Here is a 17,731-nt window from a genome sequence, read left to right as displayed (position 1 = left end):
TAGCTCCTAGATACTGATGAACGTGCGAAGGCTCTAGGTGCGACTTGGTGTAGTTCATGGTAAACCCTAAGTCGTGCAGTGTTTGAATTGTTTGCTTTGTGTGTTGGACACATTGACTGAATGATTTTGCTTTTATGAGCCAATCATCTAGGTAAGGGAAAACATGTATCTGTTGTCTTCTGAAATGTGCTGCTACTACTGCTAAGCACTTTGTGAACACTCGTGGTGCTGTTGTGACAGTACAGGGAGTAAACTCCTGTTCCCTGTTCTTCCAAAGGAACTAATTGAATAGCATCCTTTTGTAGAAGTGCTAGAACTTCCTGTTGAAGCAGAGTCATATGGTCTGTAGACATTGGACGCTGCCTGGGTGGTATGTTTGGGGGGTTTGCTTTGAGTTCTAGGCAGTAGCCATGTTGGATAATTTGTCTCACCCACCTGTCTGTTGTGATGGAATTCCAGACAGGTAGGAACTGTGATAATCTGCCCCCCACAGGAGTGGAATGCTGTAGGAGAGGCAGAGGGAAGTCACTGTTTGGGAGTGGAAGAGGAGCGGTTGTTGTTGTTACCTCTACCTCTTCCCTTATTATTATTGCCTCTGTATCCTCCTCTAAAGTAGCCTTTGTTGGAGGAGGTCTGTGTGTGCATTTTGAAAGATGATGTCGTATCTGCGCCGGTTTGCTTAGAGCCTCCTCTATAAAAGGAGCGGCGAAAAGAACTTCTAGTCTGTGCAGATTGTAATGCACCCATAGACTTAGCTGTGTCTGTCTTTTTTCATTTTTTCCAATGCCTACTTCCGGCCCAAACAATTGGTTTTGATTGAAGGGCTGGTTCAAGATGGTAGTCGAAACCTCCGTCTTAAACCCTGAAATGCGTAACCACGCATGTCGTCTGAGTATAACACTAGTATTGACTGCTCTGGATGCTGTGTCAGCTACATCTAGTGCACTTTTAATTGAGGCATTAGATATTAATTTGCCTTCTTGTATGAGCTCTGTTGCCTGATCTTTGTATTGATCTGGGAGGTGCTCTAGCAGTTTTACTAATTGGTCGTAGTGAGCCCTGTCATAGCGTGAGAGCAGGGCTTGTGTATTTTCTATGCGCCATATATTTGTAGCCTGCGCAGCAATCCGTTTCCCTGACGCATCAATAGCTTTGGATTCCTTGTCAGGTGGGGGCGAGTCACGAGAAGTCTGGGAATTAGCCCTTTTCCGTGCATTGGACACTACTAAAGAGTCTAGTGGCAGATGTCCCTTAATATAGACTGGATCAGATGGTGCTGGTCTATATTTCTTTTCTATTCTTGGATTTAACACTCTACAACGTACCGGGTCTTTAAATACTTCTGGAGCATGTTTAATGACTCCTTTGATCATGGGTAGTATTTGCGTAGACCTTTGTGACTGCTCAAATGTATCAAGGAAAAAATCCGCATCAATAGCATCAGAGTGCATTGAAACCCAGTGGTAAAGGGCAGCACTATTTAAGAGATTATTAAACCCAATACTATCTTCTGGAGGGGAAGGTTTTGTTGGGTAGGATTGAGGATCAGGAATGTCGGGCACATTGTGTGGTGGGAAGTCATATAAATCATCCTCTCTAGGATATGTATCTGCATTGATATCTTCATCTACAGGGTGTGCATTTGGCTCTATTATGTCATTCCCTCCACCTAGATCATACTCCTCATCAGTGTGGTGTGATGATGCAGGAGATTGAACAGGAGAAACTGCAGGTGAAATGTAAGGAGGGATAGGAGAGGAAGAAGGTGAAGGAGAGGAAGGGTGCATTGGAGAAGTTGCACAATCTTTCTTTTTGGCAGGAACCAAAGGTAGAAGTGGTGTGTCTGCTGGTCTCTTCTTGTAAGGAATAGCTTGGACATGTCCAGTTTTTGGGTTGATATGGACTCTCTTTTGTTTAGGATCTGGTCTAAACAGTTCTTCTTCCTCTGCAACTTTCTTCGGCGTCGATTTGTTCGGTGCCGATAGGGGATGTTTTGTGTTTTTTGCTGTAGGAGGCGTTACAGAGTCCTGTGGCAAATTTCTCGGTGCCGAAGGTGATTTTGGCTTGGTAGGCTTGTTAGAGGGTTTAGGTGTCTCTGAATCAGGCCTTGGAGTCTTTGGTACCGAGGTTGGCTTTGGTACCGAGGTTGGAGTTTTTGGAATAGAGTCAGGTCTTGTTGGCCTTGAGGCTTTGGACGCTGGCTTTCCATCTTTATTTTTGGAACCGGAAGGTTTTGGATCCGGAGCTTTTTGCGGATCCGGTACAGTTTTCGGCTTCGGCACCGGTGCATCTTTTGGTTTGGGTGCCGAAGGATCTTTGTCTTTGGGCACCGAAGGGCGTTTTGGCTTCGGTGTCGAAGAATCCTTCGGTGTCGAAGGATGTGTATGCTTCGGTGCCGACGGAAGAGGTGGAATTGGCACGTGTGGTTTTGTCGGTGCCGAGGCACCGGAAGGCGTAGTTGTTTTCCTCAGAGACGAGCCCGAAGGCGGGACGTTTGAGGGAATATTTCGGTCTCGACTGGGCCCCATGGGCGGAGTGCTGACCGTTGCCTTTGGCTTGGGTAGTGTCTGTTGTGCAGGGGCAAGAGTACTCACGGGTTGACAAGATGGGATTGAGTCATCTGAGTCCTCTGCCTCTGATATGATCTGGAGATCAGGCGAGTCTTCCTCGGCGGCGAGTGGAGCCTCGTCTTCGGAGATGTCCTCGCCCTCGGAGATGTCTTCTTCGACGATCTCTTCCTCGAAGATAGCCTCCGGTGCTGGGGCCGTTCTCCTCATCTCGTGTCGACGTGCCCTCCGATCCCGAATGGTCTTCTTTGATCGGAAGGATGCACAAGCTGTGCAGGTCGACTCGTCGTGTTCCGGCGATAGACAGAGGTTGCAGACCTCGTGATGGTCGCTATGAGGGAATTTTGCTCGACATACCGGGCATCTCTTGAATGGAGTTCTGTCCATGAGGCGTAGGCCGTATGGCGCCGATAGGCCCAACGGCCCGCGTCGACGCACCGGAATGTAGCTGGTGATGTCGAAAAGTCTATTCGATGTCGAAAATGTTTGTATAAAGTTTTTACGCTTTGAAGTTGCTGATAAAGTCTTTTCTAGTCGGAGCGGAAAACTTTCATCCGAACCCAGTGGCGGAAAAAAACAATCTGAGGATGGAGTCGATGACCATGCGCAGTATTGTCCAAGGGAGGAGTCACCTATCTCGTGACTACAAAGAATTCTTCCAAGAAGACAACAACCTGCAATCATCCGAGCCCAACACCAGGTGGCGATCTATTGCAAAAGTGTACGATCTGCAGCTCATATGCCTCGAACATATTAATAGGACTTTTGGAATTACAATCTACAGAGACTTTCTCTCGGCTTGAGAAAGGCAGTTCTGCAGTTTCTGTCCCATGGTAGCAGATCAGGCACATCTTTGTGCGTAAGCCTCTGTAGAGGCTTTGCCACTAAGGAAAGGTCGGGAATCCACTGATGAAAGTAGCCACCATTCACAGGAAAACCCCGGCTTTGCTTTGTGTTGTGGGAGGGTTTATTTTCAGTATGGCATAAATTCTATCTTGAGACACCTTTCTGGATACTTTCTCATTATGATGTTCTAGACACAGGACCTCTTTCTGACAGTGCTGTAATTTGGTTTGGGAAAACGTATGCCCATTTTCAGTCAGAGGATTTAACAAGGCAATTGTATCCTGGCTGCAAGCTTCTTGTGTTGTTGACGCTGACAAGAGGTCGTCAATGTACTGGACCAGAACTGAGTTGGACAGCAACTGCAGGGTCTCCAGATTCTTTTTCAATATTTAATTGAAGATTGAGTTGCTTTCTTTGCACACTTGTGGAAATCTGCTCTACGCCAAACTTCATTTTGGAACCCAATGCAAAGATCTGGTTGTCTTCATGTAATGGGATGGAATAAATGCTTGGCAAAGGTCGTTTACCGTGAACCATTCAGCATCTCAAGGCATTTGAAACAATATCATGGCTAGATTCGATACCAACAACATGGAACAACAATATTATCAATCTTTCACAGATACCACACGATCTGCCATTTTTGTTTGGTTTCTGCAGACCTATGACCGGAGAATGACATGGGGCTTCTTATGATCTCTTTAAGATGTCTATCTCTAACATGGACTCAATTATAGGAGTAATTCCGCCTCTGATGAGAGGTTGTACTGGGGTGTTCGGGGGTACTCTGCAATCCGTTTTATTTTTATTCTCACAGGTTCAACATCTTTGATCAAGCCAATGTCTTTGTCAGTATAATCTCAGACTTCCTCCTTCACAGTCTTTCGTGTCAGGGGGTAACTCTTATTTTGTCAATAATGGGAACAGCTCAACAGCTGGGCTTTGGATGCTCAATTTAAAGTCTGAATCCTCATGTGTCTGATGCTTGACACCACCCTGAGTACAATAGATCAGTTTCATTTACACGAAAAGGTCCCTGCCCAGCAGATTAACTGGGCGTAAATCATATATTACAAACTGCTGGCCCTCTTCAAGGGGATCCGTCTTCAGAGGTACCTTAACTGAAACAAGATTCACTATCTGTTTAAGTTACCTACAACTTGGACTTGTTTTCCAAAAAGGGGTAGGCTTGGGACTTCGATAGCTCTGACAGTAGAACGAGTAGAGCCAGTGTCAATAAGAAACGACACAGGCCATTCACCACTCCAGCTACATATGGGCTACTTTGGTCTAACTCAAAGACTGCGTCAAACACGTAATCTTCCTCCCCTCCCAGGCACGTCATTGTGATTGATCAGATCCTGGATCTCCGAAATGGTCAAAGACTGGGAACTGATGGAAACTGTCAGAATTTGTGAAGGGGTTCTATTGAACTCTGGGGTTTGGGTTCACATTGAATATCTGGTTACTCAAATTATGCAGCATTAGCTCGACTTGTGCCATATTAGGATTCTGGGGACTTGGCATTTGCTTATTCTGAGGTGGTATAACATTCCCATTTGGCATCTGACTGTAAGAAAGTGGCTCTATATATACTTGACCAAATTAAGGTACAGTGTGTATAGAGTCCCCAATCTCCAGAGGTATAACAGAGGTTAAAGTCAGGTATGACCTTACTCTACAGTGGTAGCTTGGTTGAGCAGTAAGGTAGTACCAGAGGACAGTGTAAAACATTTGTTGTACACACTCAGTCAGCAAAAGGTTTCACACACTCAAGAACTGAACTCTAGGCCAATTGTTTTTATATCAAAAGATATAGTTGTCTTATTTTTAGAACCAACAGATATCAAAATATACTTTTCTCAATATGAGCGACTCTGTAAATGCTTTGCAGAAAGGCAATAGACTTTGTAAGTACAATTGCTACAGTGGTTGCAATAGGCAACACAATTCTAAACACAATTTAGCATTGAGCTCAATGGATTTTTCTACATAAATGCAGTTGATTACTTTAAGGATTACTTTTCTAAACACAGGGCTGGATCCTAGATTCAGTCCTGGGACCTAAGCTGTAAACAGTTAAGTAAAAGCGTATTGATTACAGTGGTGATTTTTAAGGAATATAAATGTATTTTCAAAGTTGACACTTAGAAACTTTCAGTGAAAAACTAGTAATGTTATCCTATGGAAGGAAATTCAAGCATCAGGTAAAGTAGGTTCTCGTTACTTTTGTAATCCAGTGATGGACTCCTAGGTTCAGCACAGGGTCCTCTACCTAAGACAGGTAAGTAATTAGGTTTTAGTATTTGGTAGGATTTTTAAGGAATATTGCAAAAATTGACACTTTGAAAAAATTTCAGAGAAAGACAGACAATGGTTTCCTATGGAAGAAAATTCAAGTTACTGGTAAGTACAGTTAGGATTACTTTTGCAGTTCATTACTGGGCTAGGAGGTACAGTGCTGGCTTCTCTCCTGATCACAGGTGAGTATTTCGGAATTCGTTATTCGGCTGATGTTAGATTAATATTGTAAAGTTTCAAAACTCCACACTTAGAAGACATTTTAGTGAAAACCAGTCAATGTTAGCCTATGGAAGGAAAGTGAGTTATCGGCTTTCAGGTGAGAACTCGGCTTGTGGAGTTAAGGTTCTGGGCATAGACTCAGGGGTCTCCCAGGGACGGAAAAGTACAGTTGTTACACCCTCAGCGGCACAAGGGCAGCCGGGTGCAGAGAGAGTAGGCCCAATGCAATCCAATGGAGGGTAGGGGGCCTGTGGTTGGTTGCTGTAAGCAAGCAGGCCACGCGGCTGTGGGAGCTAAGCTCCTGGTCATGCACTCAGGGAAAGTGGGGAAGTAGAGTAGGGTAGAAGTTGCACTTCCAGCGGCACTCGGGCGGCTGGGTGCAGGGTGCTTTTGAGTCATCGGGTGCTCAATGTTATCCAATGGGATAGGTAAAAAGTGAACAAAGGCTACAGGCTCGGGGACGGAGATTCTTCAGGTGCGACCACCACTTCGAGAGGTAAGTTGGGATCTCGGAGAAGAGGTAGGTACCCCAAAGGAAGTCACAGGGGGACGTGGGGCGCCCGGTGCAGGAGTGTCTTTTGGCATCGGGAAATCTTACCCTCAGCTGGTCGTGGTTGGAGGGGTCCCTGGTTCTGAGGCTGCAGGCGTCGTCTGGGTCGTCGAGGAGGTTCTTTGGCCACTGGACTTCGGGTCCCAGTCGCCGGGGGGACGTCCTCGTGGTCTTGGATCACTCAGGCACAGGCTGGGCTTTGCGGGTGCAGAGTGGGCTGGATTCGTGGTTCCTGGCTGGCACCAAGGGTATTGCTGTTGGAGCAGAGCCTCTGCTCATAGGAGTCCCAGTCTTTTAGAGGGTCAAGGCAGGCAGGTCCTCCGGGTTTTCCAAGGTTGCTGGCCGCAGGAGTCGCCGGGATTTAGCAGGAGCAGGTTTCAGGATCGACAGGCCGGTAGGGCTGGGACCAAGTCAGTTGGTGTCGTCCTGTTAGCAGATGCAAAGCGGGTCTTCTTCTTCTTGATCTTCTTTCTTGTTTTCTTATCGGGATCTGAGGAAGGAAGGTTCAGGGTGCCCCTAAATACTCAATTTAGGGGCATTACAGGTAGGGCAAGGGCAGGGACTAATATGTCCCTGTCCTGGGGTGGGTACACCCCCTAGTCTGCTCCTCTCCTGTGGGAGGGGGGGGCAGGAGCCTAGCTGTGATTGGACAGGGCTCCCCATCTTCAAGATGGCTGGAGCCCGGGGTTGTGCTTTACCTCGCCTCTCCCACCTGAGGGGTGGGGTTGGCACAGGCTGGCACACCCTCCTTCCTGACGTAGGGTTTTCCCACCAGTCTTCCTGCCAGAGTGGGGGTCAGAACTGGTGGGGTCTGGAGAAGCTCACAAAGGCGGCATGCCTTTGAAGCTTCCCCCTGCCCATCCTGGGGGAGGAGACCTAGCACCTCGCCCAGGATGTGCATTGTTGCAGGCCCAGGAGAGCGGGGGGACTCTCCACCCAGGGGTCCAGCAACATGTCTGCTGTGTGGCAGCCGAGGAAGCCTCTCAGACCAGACGTGGATTGTAGGTTAGGTTTCAGGGGGCATCTCTAAGATGTCCTCTGGTGCATTTTACATTAAAGCTCACACTGGCATCAGTGCGGGTTTAATGTGCTGAGAAGTATGATATCAAACTTCTCAGTCTTCGGTAAAGCCAGCATGGTGCTGTGGAGTTCGTAATGACGACCTCCCAGCACGAAATACTCTTAATGGCACCACTGCACTTACAGTGCCCAGGAATGGCCCTGGGTACTATAGGGGCACAGGGCTCATGCACCTGTGCCCATGCCACTGGCATAGGGCACCCAGCTAGAGGGGTGACTGATGGATGCCAGGGCAGTGAGCTTGTGGGCAGGGCACACAGGGATGTGGGCAGGGCACACAGAGATGTGTGCCATGTTGAGTCTCTGTTTAGGTCTGTACTTAGAGCGGTAACTGCAAACACAACAATGATGGACAGAATGTGGATCAATGTCACACATTCACCCCAGTCAAAAGATCTGGGTCTGTACTTAGACACTCAGCCTGCAAGGAGAGTGTGTGGGTGTCAGGGCACAGGGCCCCTAAGGGTGGCACAATAAGTGCTGCAGCCCTTAGGGGTCTTCTCTGGTCACCATGCCCTGGGTACCTAGGGTACCAATTACTATGGGCTGACAGGTGGCCAGAGATGCCAAATGGGCTTTAGCTTCAACACAGTTTTAGGGAAGGAACACAGGCCATGGGCACCTGGTTGGCAGGAGCCCAGGGCACACTCAGTCAAATCACATCAGAAATTCAGCAAAAAGTGGGGGCATACCAATGCAAGAAAGATGGCACTTTCTCACACTGACCATAAAGTTGTATTTGAGTTGGGGTCGATCGACACACCTGCTTCCAATGGTCCAACTTGTTACAATATTGACACAGCTTTGTTTTCTTCAACATGGCTATATCCATTTCCGTATTCGGATCAACAGGAATCCCTCGCCCTCTAACCTGTGGGACACCATTCCCATTCTGTATCATCTGACCACCACCTTGATAGCTAACTTGTTTGATTCCAGCACAAACACCAGAACTAGGACTTGCCATGCATGGCCCGTTTAAAAATCCCCTCTGGTATAACTTTGTCTGGGCCAACATTGATTTTCTTCTGCCTCGCTTCCAAATCATCATTGCAGTACTTTGAGTTTTAAAAGCACGTACTGACTTTTTGGATTCTAGAGTAGTACTTGATATTTTTAAACCAGTCAATCTTTCTGTGGTACCTTAGTTTTCAAAAAAGCAGTCACCTTGTTGTACTTTTCCATAACTGTCTGAGAAGAAGCATTCATTCGAACATCCCTCTGTAGTTCTGCATTTGATCACTGTACTGATATTTTACATTCAGCCTACAAATCATTTGGAACAAAGATGCCAAAGAAGGTATTCAAATCCTTCCAAAGTACCTTTAAAATCTTCAAAAACCTGTTGAATTGAGCCTACCAAAAGATCAGGATTTTTTCTCAGTTTTGGCAATTGTGAAAAGATTGCCACAACTCTAAGGTACATGCATATATCCACATCTATGCACTTCTCTCAGTGGAAAGTCCAACCCTCTGAGTTTTTGATCTTTTGAGTATCACTCCCTGTTTGGGTGTGCCAAACAAATTCCCTAAAATGTAATTTCAAACATGTTCCTCAGACATGAACATCCTATAAGGTTACGGTAGAGTTTGACTCAGACAAATCAACACCCCCTAATTCTGCTGCTATTCTTAAAATGTGTGAGCCTCACATGCATGCCTAGCAGCTTCTATACAAATAAACAAACGTTCTCCTTGTTGTACTCATTTATAATGTCAAATTCGGTCTTCATTTTTAAAACATGTAATGCCCTTACAGGGGACTCCTCCTCCTCTGTTGTATCCGACTCTGAGCTTATCTCAACCCCCAGAACGGTTTTACTCACAATGCAAGCTGTTACATTTCAGCGCCTCACTCCTGGATCAACAGTGGCTGAACTGCAGTATACTGAGTTGGTCGACAAGTGAATAACTCATCTAAAAAGTCATCAATAGAGCCACTGATTTCATCATCCACACCTTATTCACATCCTTCTTCCATGCCTGCTGTTATGCTTCCTTTTTGGGTTCCATCAAACCACAAACTGTATATTTAGCCCTAGCCTGATACTTCTCCTTCTTTGCATGTACTGTATGCTCCAATGCGTTCAAGGGTTCCTATTGAGCTGGTCTAGGTGGGGCTTTTATCTAATACAACACTCGCCTTAAATTTCCAGTTATTCTCAGAATAAAGTACCATGTGGAGCAAACTGCAAGGACCCTTCATGTGCAGTGATCTTATTCCAATGTTTGAGCTAGATACATGTGTGTGTAAACCCACATTGGTTACCTTGCAGTGCCTCAAGAAGGGCCATCTTGCCTTCAGACAGGAATTCTCACATCATTACTAAGAAAATTTTTAATTTCTTAAAACAATCAATCTATTCTCTCTGTGTAACGCAATACAACATCTAACTTCAATTGAAATCATTGGGAACTCTCAGCAAGTCACAAATCAATACGCAACAACACTAACGTACGAGTTACTTACCTTCGGTAACAATTTATCTGGTAGAGATGATTCTAGCCGCAGATTCCTTGATGTAGAATTATCCCCAGGCTTGAGACTGGATCCGGAAAATTCTTTGCCCAGCATCCCTGCGTGCCCAGGCGTTGTCCGCGTACGTGATGTCAGCAAGGTCACATAAGTCCCACCCCGGCGCGCCTACAACAGTTTTCTTCGGAGTGCTTTTCCGCGCTACAACGCGGAGCCATCAGACAAAACAGTGAGAGTATAGGAATAGTGTGCTTAAGAACAGAAAAAGGAATGGTGAGGAACAACACCATAAAGAGCAGTGCCAGGCACTGCAGTACCCAAAGGCAGGGAAAGAATAAAGAACAGAGCCCAGCCCTGAGCAGCAACCCTGCCAGTACAGAGATAGCCCCCCACCCACCCCCTCTGGAGAGAAAGGACATATGTAAAAATTTCATGATAACATGTGGCAGGAATACAACCCCAAACAAAAACAACGAAGAGGAACCAGTCCGGGACAGACATGGAACTACAAAACTCCAAGACAGCCCCATCATAGAGTGTGACAACCCCCACAAAGAACAAAGGGCATAGGCACAGACAAATTACCCTAACCTAGAAGACAGCAGAGGGCCCAGAACCCTAGTAATAAAGGGGGGAAGGGAGGGAGGGGCGGGTGAAAGGTAGGCCCCAACCTAGAGCAACCAGAGCATAAGGGCACAGTAGCACCCACAATCCTATCCTCCAATGTGCCAAAAGGGGAGGAAAGGAACAATTAAACAGGACAAACCTCCTGTCAGAAAGAGGGAAAGAATATATGTTATGTTATGTTATGTTATTGGCATTTATTGTGCGCACAGCTGCTCCAGCGAAGGAGCGTCCCGGCGCCTGACAAGGCAGCCACACAACGTAACTGAAAAATGGATTTTATTTTAAAATTTTAGTTTAAAGGGCTATGGAAACAGAAGAGTCTTAACAGCCCTGCGAAAGGAGAGCAGGTCAACAAGGGTCCGGATTTCAAAAGGAAGTGCATTCCACAAGGCGGCTGCCCGCACCCGAAAAGAACGTCCCCCAGCTCGGCTCCGTTTGAAACGAACAAGTTACTTACCTTCGGTAACGATATATCTGTAAGAAACAGTAGTTAGTATTAGATTCCTTACCTTAGAATATCCCCAGGCGTGTCTGGATCCGGAAACTTTTGCGTAGCAGTACCCCTGCGCGTCGGTAGGCGTCGTCTGCAGGCGTCCCCTGCGGCTCCGCGTCCGTCGTCGGCGTCGTGCGCCGTGATGACGTCGCTGGAGTATATAGACGCCGCCTCCGCGCGCTGACGTCAGTTCTTTGCACACAGCTTTTCCGCGCCAGAACACGCAGAGCCATGTGAGAACCAACACTGGTGCCATTAGAAACTAGGGCCCTGAAAGGGATGTCCTTAACCCTAGGTATCAGTTCGCAGAACGGGGAGGATGGGTGGGGCGGTAAGGAATCTAATACTAACTACTGTTTCTTACAGATATATCGTTACCGAAGGTAAGTAACTTGTTCATCTGAAAGAAACAGGTTAATATTAGATTCCTTACCTTAGAATAGATACCCCAGCAATACCAACCCCGGTGGTGGGTCTGCGAACCAATACAATCCTACACCAGAAAGTCCTGGAGGACCGAACGGCCAAAGAAGCCATCCCTCCGGACTTGACTGTCCAGGCAGTAGTGCCTCGCAAAGGTGTGCAGCGAGGCCCACGTAGCCGCCTGGCAAATGTCCTGCAAAGGGACTCCCCAGTTCAGGGCAGTAGTAGCCGCCGTGGCCCGAGTGGAATGGGCTCTCAGCCCAACAGGAGGCTCCTTCCGAGCCAAAGAGTAGCACGCTTTGATGCACAGGACGACCCACCGAGAGATGGTCCGTTTCTGTACCGCCCTTCCCTTCTTCTCACCCACGTAGCCAACAAACAGTTGGTCATCCACCCGGAACTGGCGTGTGCGATCCATATAAAATGAAAGCGCACGTTTTGGGTCCAGACGATGGAGCCGCTCCTCATCTTTTGAAGGATGCGGAGGCGGGAAGAAGGAGGGTAAGGTGATGGACTGCCCGATGTGAAAAGCAGAAACTACTTTGGGCAGGAAAGAAGGTCTAGTCCTCAGAACCACCTTGTCTGGATGAATGGACATGAAAGGAGGTTTGACAGAAAGAGCCTGGAGCTCACTCACTCTCCTGGCAGAGGTGATAGCAACCAGGAAGGCCGTCTTTAAAGTCAGGAGACGGAGAGGACAGGAATGAAGCGGCTCAAAGGGAGCGCACATCAAGAAAGACAGAACCAGGTTCAAGTCCCACTGAGGCATCACGAACGGAACAGGTGGATACATGTGCGTGATGCCCTTCAAGAATCTCGTTACAATAGGGGACTTGAACAAAGATGGCTGATCAGGTAGCCTCAAGAAGGCGGAAAGGGCAGAAAGGTAGCCCTTGATAGTGCCCAGAGCAGAGCCCTGCTGGGCAAGAGAGAGAAGAAAGAGGAGAACCTCGGAGAGAGGGGCAGAAAGGGGATCCACAGCCTTTGCTGTGCACCATGCCACAAATCTGTTCCACCGGCAGGCGTATACCGACTTTGTGGAGGGACGCCTGGCTGCCAGAATCACATTACAGACCTCAGGAGGCAAGTCAAATGGCCTCAACTGTCGCCGCTCAATCTCCACGCATGGAGGTGGAGACTGGACAGGTTCGGGTGGAGGACCGTCCCCTGCTGCTGCGACAGAAGGTCCTCCTGAAGGGGCAGGCGGATCGAGGGACCGACTGACATGCTGAGTAGCTCGGGATACCAGTACCTTCGAGCCCAGTCCGGAGCCACAAGGATAACTTGGGCCCGGTCGCGCCTGATCTTCTTCAGCACTCTGGGCAGAAGTGGTATAGGCGGAAAGGCGTACAAAAGACCGCAACTCCACTCGCGCCGAAAGGCGTCGCCATGCGAGTGCCGTCTTGGAAACTCCAACGCGCAGAACTGATGACATTGCGCGTTCTCTTCTGTGGCGAATAGATCTAACCAAGGCTCTCCCCATTGCAGAAAGAGGCCTTTCGCCACGTCCGAGTTCAGACGCCATTCGTGATCCACCGAGCACCGACGGCTGAGTTCGTCCGCCCTGGCGTTCAGAGAACCTGCCAGGTGTTGAACCGTCAGAGTCACGCCCCGACGTTCCAGCCATTGCCAGAGACGCAGGGACTCCTGGCAAAGGGTCCACGACCCCACTCCGCCCTGCTTGTTGCAGTACCACATGGCGGTGGTGTTGTCCGTGAACACCTGCACTACACTCCCGTTGACAAAGAGGAGGAATGCCTTCAGTGCTAGGCGAATCGCCCGCAGCTCCAACATGTTGATATGGAGCCGGGACTCCGCCGGAGACCAGATGCCTCTGATCTCCGCCTCTCCCAAGTGGCCTCCCCAGCCCTGGAGGGACGCGTCCGTCACAACTACATGCTCCGGTTGGGGAAGGGAGAGGGATCTGCCTCTGACCCAATCGCGGTCCGTAAGCCACCACTGCAACTGTCTCGCAGCGCCCTCCGAGATCAGGACATGGTCGGATAGGTTGCCCTGATGCTGGGCCCACTGAAACTTCAGGTCCCACTGCAGAGCCCGCATCCGCCACCGGGCGTGATGCACCAGAAGGATGCAGGAAGCCATCAGCCCCAGCAGCCGCAGCGTCAACCTGACCGAAACCCGGGATAACGGCTGAAAGATGGGAATCAAAGCCTGTATATCCCGGACCCGCCGTTCCGGAGGATAAACCCGAAACTGCGCCGAGTCGAGAACCGCTCCGATGAAAAGGAGCTTTTGAGAGGGACACAGGTGTGATTTCGGCACATTGATGGAAAACCCCAGCTCGTGCAGGAGGTCTGCCGTCATCTGAAGGTGGTGGACGACTGTCTGGGGCGGGCCCGACTTCAACAACCAGTCGTCGAAGTAGGGGAAGACTGAAACCCCTAACCGGCGCAGATGAGCTGCGACCACCGCCATCACTTTCGCGAACACCCTGGTAAGGCCGAATGGGAGCACGATAAACTGAAAGTGCTCGTGGCCTACCGTGAACCGCAGGTAACGCCGGTGGGCCGGCAGGACGGGGATGTGAAAATACGCATCCTGCAAGTCCAACGCCACCATCCAGTCTTGCGGGTCTAGAGCAGCCAAGACCTGAGCCAAAGTCAACATCTTGAACTTCTCCTTCCGGAGGAAGCCGTTGACGTTCCGTAGATCCAAGATAGGACGCAGGCCCCCCTTGTCCTTCTTGGGTACCAGAAAGTAGTGGGAATAGCAACCACACCCTACTTCTGGCCCAGGAACGCGCTCGATGGCCCCCTTGGCCAAGAGGGCCGTAACTTCCTCCTGCAGAAGTGTGAAGTGGTCCCCCGACACACGGTGGTTCTGCGGTGGCATGGCTGGAGGAGTGGTCTCGAAGGGGAGGGAGTAGTCCCTTCGGACGAGCTGCAGCACCCACCTGTCCGATGTGATAGTGCGCCAGCGGGAGTGGTGATGGCGAACCCTGCCACCCACTGGCGTCACATGGGCCTGAAAGCTCGGACTAGGAGGATTTGGAGGCTGTTGCTGCGGGGGGAGGTGTGGTCTGACCCCGCCGTTGTCCCCGACCGCCTCCACGGCGGAATCCACGGCCGCCACCGCGTTGAGAAGTATTCTGCGGTGCGTGGCTGGCAGCACGTGTGGGACCGCCCCTTCCGTGGCCACGAAAGGAGCGAAACGAACCCGTTTGCTGGCGCTGGGTCGAGAGACCCAAGGACTTAGCCGTGACCCTGGAGTCCTTGAAGCGCTCAAGCGCGTGGTCCGCTTTGTCGCCAAACAGGCGACTGCCATTGAACGGCATGTCCATCAAAGTATTTTGGACATCCGTCGAAAAGTTGGCGGATCTCAGCCAGGCGTGGCGACGAATCGCCACCGTCGTGGACATCGCTCTGCCCAGCGAGTCGGTCGTATCAAGGCCACACCTGATGGAATATCTCGCCGCGTCTCGGCCTTCAATCATAGCCTGGCCGAGCTTGTCCCGTACCTCCTGCGGGCATTGCGGCAGACACTCCGCGACCGTATCCCACAGAGAGGGGGTGTAGCGGCCCAAGAGGCATGCGGTGTTGCAAGACCGCAGTCCCAGACTCAGGGACGAGAAGACCTTCTTGCCATACTGGTCGTACCTCTTTGATTCCCGGTCAGGCGGGGCCGACGGGAATGCGGTTTGGGAAGTGGAGGCCTGGATCACCAGACTCTCAGGGGTGGGATGGGTGGACAGGAACTTAGGGTCGTCCGGACACGGACGGTGGCGTCTGGCCACGTTCCTATCAACAGGCGAACCTGAAGCGGGCCTGGACCACGTGCCCAAAAGAACGTCTGTCAAGGCTTCATTGAACGGCAGCAGAGGCTCCTGTGGGCATGACTGCGGTTTGAAGACCTCGGTGAGGATGTTAGGCCTCACTTTAGCGACGGGGAGCTCAAGGCGTAAAGCCTTGGCAGCCCTCATCAACACCACTGAATAAGCCACGAAGCCACAGTAGGAGGCGAGACAAAACCAGGGTTAGGAGAATCATCCAGACCACTGGCCTCACCCAAGTCACCTGTCCAGTCCACGTCGTACTGACACTCGCGTGACAGAGGGTCCTCAGACCCCCTCCCAACCCTCTCCATAATCTTCATCCTCACCATATTCTGAGTCAACGATGTAGACCGGCTCCACGGGGCCAATGGGCCCCATCGGCGCCGGACTCGGCGTCGGGCGACGCCGGTCCGACTCCGCGTCCGGAGTAGGAGAGGGAGTGGGGGTGGCGCCGCCCGGAGCCGGCGCCGGAGCCCCGATGCCGGCCGGCGACGGAGTCGCGGCGCGGAGGCGGCACCATGGGTTGCCCCGATGGAATCGGCGCCGGAGAGGCCGGAGGACCAGCCGGCGTCGACCCTGAAGGGCCCAGCGGCGCCGGGGCCGGAGCACCCGACGGCGTCGGGGCAGGAGCACCCGAACCGCTCGGGCCCCCGGACGGGACCACCGGGCCCGCAGGCACCGTAGGCCCCGTCGGAGGAGACAGCGCCCTCATGGCCATGAGGAACTCCTCTATCTCCTCGCGCGACGCGCCTTGCCCAGGGACCGACGGGTATGGGGCAGGCAGCGTCGGCAACCCACGCGGGGCTGCGGGGGTGGGGCTACCCGAACCCCCGGCCGCATTGCGCGAGCGTCGGGGGGAGTCGGGGGTGCGATGACGACGCCCCGACTTCTTGTGTTTCTTACCTGAGGAACCGGAGGAATGGTGACGACTTCCGGAGCGCTCGTGGCGACTCCGCGACCGTTCTCTCGACCGCTCCCTCGACCTCCGGCCGGGCCGGGACCGCTCTCGACGCGGGGCCGACACCCGGAGCTCGAGAAGCTTGCGGGACCGCTCCCGTCTAGCCTTAGTCGTCAAGGCCCGGCAGTCGACGCAGGACTCCACGTCGTGGTCCGCGCCCAGGCACCGGAGGCAGAGTCGATGGTGGTCGGTGACCGACATCGTGCGATCACACCCGTCACAGTTCTTAAAACCGGGCATCCTACCGGCACCTTAAGAGTTAGAGTTATCAAAAAACTTTGGTCAAAAGACCGGAGTACTGCTCTCCGGATCTGCGCTAACTGGCGCGGAAAAAAGAAGAACTGACGTCAGCGCGCGGAGGCGGCGTCTATATACTCCAGCGACGTCATCACGGCGCCGACGACGGACGCGGAGCCGCAGGGGACGCCTGCAGACGACGCCTACCGACGCGCAGGGGTACTGCTACGCAAATGTTTCCGGATCCAGACTGACGCCTGGGGATATTCTAAGGTAAGGAATCTAATACTAACCTGTTTCTTTCAGATGTGGAGCTGCTGCTAATTCACGGTCCGAGGAATGAAGAGAGCGGCCAGGGATATAGGGGCACAGAAGGTTATGCAATATCTGAGCAGAGGGGCCTTTTAAGATCTTAAAGGACATACAAAGCACCTTGAAGTGAATCCGCTGCCTAACAGGCAGCCAGTGGAGAGCACGCAGGGTGTGAGAGACAGAGCAAAACCTAGGAAGGCCTACAACTGCTCTGGCTGCTGCGTTTTGCACTCGCTGGAGACGAGTAAGCTCGGCCTGGTTTAACCCTATAAAAAGGGAGCTGGCGTAATCCAGCCGAGACAATACCGTCGCCTGAACCACAAGTTGACGGGTTGCGGCATCGAAAAATTTGAGAGCAGGTCTCAAATTACGCAGAATGCCAAAGCAGCAGGCCGCCGTCCTTTTGGTGTGGCCAACAAAACTGAGGGTAGGGTCCAACCACACCGCCAGATTTTTAATCTCCGAGACCGGAGTGGGGCCCAACTCAGAGGGCCACCAAGTATCGCCCCAGAGTTCCGTCTGTTTACCAAAGACCATAATCTCTGTTTTTTTTGGCATTCAGTTGGAGACAGTTGGACGTCATCCAACCGGCCACCACCCGAAGTCCGTCCCGGAATCTTGGGGCCTCCACCCCGGAGTCCCCGCTGATCGTGACCGCTAGCTGAGTATCATCTGCGTATGACACCATGGTCATACCGCAGAGCTTAACGACCTCAGCCAGCGGCCTCACGTAAAGATTGAACAACGTGGGACTCAGCGAGGAACCCTGCGGGACCCCAAGCGTCAGAGGGTGGAATTGGGACTGATGGGGCGGGGCAGCCACACAGAAGGAACGATCCGCTAGAA

The sequence above is a fragment of the Lissotriton helveticus genome, chromosome 8 (genome assembly GCF_964261635.1).
Source record: "Lissotriton helveticus chromosome 8, aLisHel1.1, whole genome shotgun sequence".
Taxonomy (NCBI): domain Eukaryota; kingdom Metazoa; phylum Chordata; class Amphibia; order Caudata; family Salamandridae; genus Lissotriton; species Lissotriton helveticus.
Note: the sequence above shows the minus strand (reverse complement) of the source record.